Below are 5,925 nucleotides of genomic sequence, written 5' to 3'. Positions count from 1 at the left end.
CCAGGGGTTTCCCCACTTTGCTTTCTCCTGCCTCTCTAATCTATCACCAATGAATTTCATGTAACCCACCTACATCCCTTCCTTTGATTGCAATGTATAAATATAGATGTAACCTGCCATTCTCAGGAGCATTATCTCAATTCGTTGAGGTTCTGCTTCCCGAAATATGTCGACAGTTTGGCCCAAATAAATTCACAAAAAATTATTTACAGGTTTGAATGTTTTTATGTTTACAGCTCCAAATACTATATTTATTTGGTATGAACAAAAGAAAACAGGAAGCCCCACTAACCACATCTGTTCCTTTATAAGGAAAACAAAAATTTTTCTAGAAGGTACCTGAGGGAAAGTCCCACTAGAACTGGATCATATGAACCCTGCCAAGGCAAGAGAAGAAAAGGCAGAGAGTACATATATGGTTTCTAAGCTCTGTGGGAGAAGGCATCAAGGAGAAAAGGGGCTGAGAACTCAATGTTAGTGTTGATGAAGAATCACAGGCATTAAAAAGTCAGTTATTGCCAAAACCGGTTTGGCTCAGTGGATAGAGCGTCGGCCTGCGGACTGAAAGGTCCCAGGTTCGATTCCGGTCAAGGGCATGTACCTGGGTTGCGGGCACATCCCCAGTAGGAGATGTGCAGGAGGCAGCTGGTCGATGTTTCTCTCTCATCGATGTTTCTAACTCTCTATCTCTCTCCCTTCCTCTCTGTAAAAAATCAATAAAATATATTTAAAAAAAAGTCAGTTATTCAATGTGGCATAGCAGAGGAGACTAAAACAGATCTGAAGCTCTCTGCTTAAGTGGTAATATCAACAATAACTTGTAAAATCAACTGAAGTTTAGTACAGAGTGGCCATATTAAGGACTACTCTGAGCACTCTCGGTACATGACCCCACTGCACCCTCATAACAGTGCTGCAGCAGACAATGGCTTTCCCCTTTGTGCACTTGAACTTGTTTGTTAGTTTGTGAAGAGTCCTCCTTTACCAATAGTCTAACACCAGCCACACTCTCTTTTCCTTGTTCTATCCATTATAAAGAGAAGCTCAGCAAGGTCCCACTGAATACTTTGGAAAAATTAGTCATTTGACAAAAGATTGCCATAGGGAAGACAATTTATGTGGCTCCCTCTCTGAATCAGTCAGAGTTTGGCTGCAAGAACAAAAGCTGAATGTATACAATCAGGGAACTGGGTGCGTACAGTTCCTGGCACATAGCTCCTAAAATCCTTGGAATCTCTGGAGTAATAGAGTGTCTCTTGTATGTGAATGAGATGACTGCAGATTGAGAGCCCCTAGATAGCTTCAGAATTAGGGCTCATAGCCAGAAAGATCAAAGTATGATTGGAGGGTTGGAACTTTAGCCTCAACCCCTGACTTACAGGGAGGAGCCAGCAATTGAGTTAATTACCAATAGTTGTGATTTAATCAAACATACCTACAAAATGAAACCATTAAAACCCCTAACAACCAAACAATGGGGTTTGGAGAGTTTCCGGGTTGGTGAACACTTTGAGGTTCAGAGAGGGTGGTAAGCCCAGAAAGAACCTGGAAGCCCCCTCCCTCCCCATTCCTTGCCCTATCCATCTCTTCCATTTGGCTATTCTTTAGTTGAAACCTTTATAATAAACCAGTAATTATAAGTAAAGTCTTTTCCTGAGTCCTGTAAGCTGTTCTAGCAAAATATTGAACCTGAGGAGGGAGTCATGGAATCCCTAAATTATAACTTATTGTGTTATCATGGTAACTAGCATATTAACATTAATAACTAGAGGCCTGGTGCATGAAATTCATGCACAGGGTAGGGGGAGTCCCTCAGCCTGGCCTGCACCCTCTCACAATCTGGGACCGCTGGCTCCTAACTGCTCACCTGCCTGCCTGCCTGCCTGCCTGATCACCACTAATTACTCGCCTGCCTGCCTGATTGCCCCTAACCGCTTCTGTCTCGGCCCCCGCCGCCATGGCTTCATCTGGAAGGATGTCCGGAATGACATCTGAAAGGTCATTCGGCTGTCCACTCTAACTAGCATATTACACTTTTATTATTATAGATAGGAAAGGAGTGAAAGGGAGGCCAGACATTGTTAAGTATGGCCATCTGGGCAGCTTCACCAGGAAGTTGAAACTTTGCACTCCCCAGGGAACCACTGGTTCCTTCCCTGCAAATCACTGGGGGGATGGGTCCAACAAAGGGGAAGATGGGCACATGCACAGAAATGTTGGGATGACATAAGGAAGGGACTTGCCTGTCAGTCTAGCCTGGAACAAAGATAATTGGCTAGAGGGAATGGAGCTACTGCAGGCACAGGAAATCTTAGGAGGTTAAAATCCACAGACAAAGGAATTATTTCTCTCTTGATCCTCTGGCTTTGCTCCTGCTTCCTTGCACTTGCTCATATTCCCTACATAGCCATGTAGTCCTAGAAGCCACATGGCCAATGGCCATGTGTACCCCACACACAATGGACTATAGCTGGGAACACAAGCTCAGTTAGCCTGATGCTGGACTGGACTGTGAAAATATGGAATGGAAACTCTGGGCAAGAGCTTTAATCCTAATTCTGCTGAAGACACAGCTGGACTTCTTCTGTGGTAGGGTGGAGGAAGAGGGGACCTTGGAAACCCAGAGGGCTAATCCCATGCAAATCAACTTCCCATGTGAGTCTCAGAAAATTCCTTTTCTTGTGGCATTGCAAGAAGCCCACTTCCACTGACAACAGGTGCTAACTCAGAGGGCTCCCCACCAATAAGAGTTGGTCAAAAATAGAGTGGCCCAGGACTGACTTGTAATTGGTATCTGAAGTTGGGGAAGTCTTGTGGAAATGAGCCCTTAACCTGTGGGATCTGTGTTAACTCTGGGTAGTTAATGTCACAATTAATTGAATTGAATTATAAAACACTCAGCTGATAGTTGGAGAGTTAGATAATTGGCTAGTTCTGGTAAAAACACCATGCATTTGGTGTTTAGAAATATCTCATAATTACTTCAAAATAAAGTTATTGCTACTGACAAACAGAAGGGTATTTAAGTAGATAATATATTTGGTTGGTCCAAAATCCAAACAAAAAATTTTATGTGTGGATATATGTATATAGATAGATAAAAATAAAGTAAAAAGTGTCACTTTATCCCTATCTCCCAGCCCTTCAGTTCCCCTCTGTGTGGGCAGCATATACCATCAGTTTCCTGTAAGTCTTTCCAGAGTTATTTTTACTGCTATAAGAAAATGCTATACATATACATAGACCTGGAACTATTCTATGCAAATGGGATCCCCTTTTCAGTACTTTGTTCTTTTCACTTATATTTAGAGCTCATTATGTACCCATATACATTTTCTCAATCTTTTTAAGGCTGCTTAGTATTCCAATATAGGGACATACTATCATTTATATAACCAGTGACCTATTAATAAACATTTTAAATTGTTTCTGTTAACGTAAAAAACCATTGAAACCTGTAAAGAATTTTTGTGAGTTTATTTGAGCCAAACTGTCGACATATGCCGGGAAGCAGAACCTCAACGAATTGAGATAGTGCTCTGGAGAATGGCAGGGTTACATCCATATTTATACATGAAATTCATTGGTGACAGATTTAAGGAGGTGGGATTAAGCGAAGCGGGGAAACCTCTGTGATAGGATAAAAAGTAAAATGATGGACACATACTTAGGTGGGTGCAGGAACAATTAACATGATAAATGAAAGAATCTGCTGCATTTGTCCTGGTCCCAGCACACCTGGTTGTGTCCCAGGGGCTCCAGATACAGGGAAATCACAAGTTACCCAGACATTTCAAGGGTATGTTATCATAGATGCAAAAAGACAGATAGGCTCAGTTACGGTAAAGGTTGACCTTATCAGTGAGGATATCCGCTTAGGACATAACTGCCCACCATAACTGCTTTTAGTTAAGGTTTAATTTCAGACCATCCTTTGTGGTTACTTTAGGTCTCCGAGTCTGCAAAATTGCCATGCAGGCCTCTCCTGAATTTGTCAGGTCAGCATGTGGCCCCTTTCGTCCACATTTCCAACAAAGCTATTAAAAACAATTCTGTAATAAGCAACCTTCTACATCCTGTCATTTTGCATGTCTGTGAGCATATTATAGAATCAATTTATGGGTCAATAATTCTGTATATCAGCAATTCGTTATATTTTACCAAATCTCATCACTAATGTTGAGAGTATCTGTTTTCTCACATGTTCCTGAGACCTGTAAAGAATTTTTGTGAGTTTATTTGAGCCAAACTGTCCACATAAGCCGGGCAGCAGAACCTCAATGAATTGAGATAATGCTCCAGAGAATGGTGAGTTACATTTGTATTTATACATTGAAATCAAAGGAAAGGGACATAAGTGGGTTACATGAAATCCATTGGTGATAGACTAGAGAGACTGGAGAAAGCAAAGCAAGAAAACCCCTGGGATTGGATAAAAAGTAAAATGATAGACACATACTTAGGTGGGTGCAGGAACAATTAACACAATAATAAAGAAATCTGTGGTCTGTCCTGGTGCCCAGCACATTAGGTTGTGCCCCAAGGGGTCCAGAAAAAGAGAAGTTACAAGTTACCCAGACATTTCAAGGGTATTTATACTAATGAAAAGGTAATGTGCTAATTAGACCAGGTTGACCGACCATCTTTCGGACGTCCGACTTTCCTCCAGACAAAGCCATGGTGGTGGGGGCCAAGGCAGAGGCAGTTAGGGGCAATCAGGCCAGCAGGGGAGGGCAGCTGGGGGCAACCAGGCTGGCAGGGGAGGGCAGTTGGAGGCAAGATCAGGTCGGCAGGGGAGGGCAGTTAGGGGAAATCAGGCAGGCAGGTAAAGGGGTTAGGGGCAATCAGGCAGGCAGGTGGAGGCAGTTAGGGGCAATCAGGCAGGCAGGCAGGTGAGCACTTAGGAGCCAGCGGTCCCAGATTGCGAGAGGGATGTCCAACTGCTGGTTTAAACTGGCAGTTGGACATCCCTCAAGGGGTCCCCGATTGGAGAGGGTGCAGGCTGGGCTGAGGGACCCTCCCCCCACCATTTACCAATTTCATGCACCAGGCCACTAGTGTTATTATACTAGATGCAAAAACACATAGGCTCAGTTAAGGTAAAGGTTGACCTTGTCAGTGAAGATACCAACCTAAGATGTAACTACCCAACATAACTGCTTTTAGCTACAGTTTAATTTCAGACCATCCTTTGTGGTTACTTTAGGTCTCTGAGTTTGCAAGACCACCATGCAGGCCTTCCCTGAGCTTGTCAGGTCAGCATGTGGCCCCTTCATCCACACATCCCAGTCCCATGGTGCTAGGAAGGCTCATTCCTAGGATGTCTCAGTATCAGCATGCCTTGCTGAACAGGTGGACCACTGGGGATGGGGCAAGACCATAACCTTAGATGGCATTTAAGGTCGAATTATTATTATTAAAAAAGGGCAGGTAAATGGGAGGCAGTCAGATCCTATATATTCTTGTTAAAAGGTATTCTGGATCATTTCTAATTTTTGAGCTACCATGATCTAAATCTTTTTGCTGTTTGTCAAGTTTTGTTTGTCTTGTCCCTGACTGGACACATGCTACGCCCCCTGAAAGTTTCCTGTTTGAACTTGGCTCTGAATCTGCTGGGGTCCAACCCCAGCGGGTCCAGGGGTCCCCAAAGGTGTGGACGGAGTCAGCGAAGAAGGAATGACACAGAGACAGCCTTCAGTTGATCAGCAGCCTAGCCAGGATCTCTAGCCAGGAACTCCAGCCAAGTTCTGGTCAGGATCTCCAGCCAGGTTCTGTGTCCATGTTCTCTTGCTAGGTTCTCCAGCCAAGTTCTGTCCAGGTTCAGTCACCAGGTTCTAGTCAGGTTCTCTTGCCATGTTCTATCCAGGTTCTGTCTCTAGGTTCTTCAGCCAGGTTCTCTCGCTAGGTTCTGTGTCTAGGTTCTGT

The sequence above is a fragment of the Myotis brandtii genome, unplaced genomic scaffold, assembly GCF_000412655.1.
Source record: "Myotis brandtii unplaced genomic scaffold, ASM41265v1 scaffold210, whole genome shotgun sequence".
In the NCBI taxonomy this organism is placed as follows: domain Eukaryota; kingdom Metazoa; phylum Chordata; class Mammalia; order Chiroptera; family Vespertilionidae; genus Myotis; species Myotis brandtii.
This window is presented reverse-complemented; position numbering follows the sequence as displayed.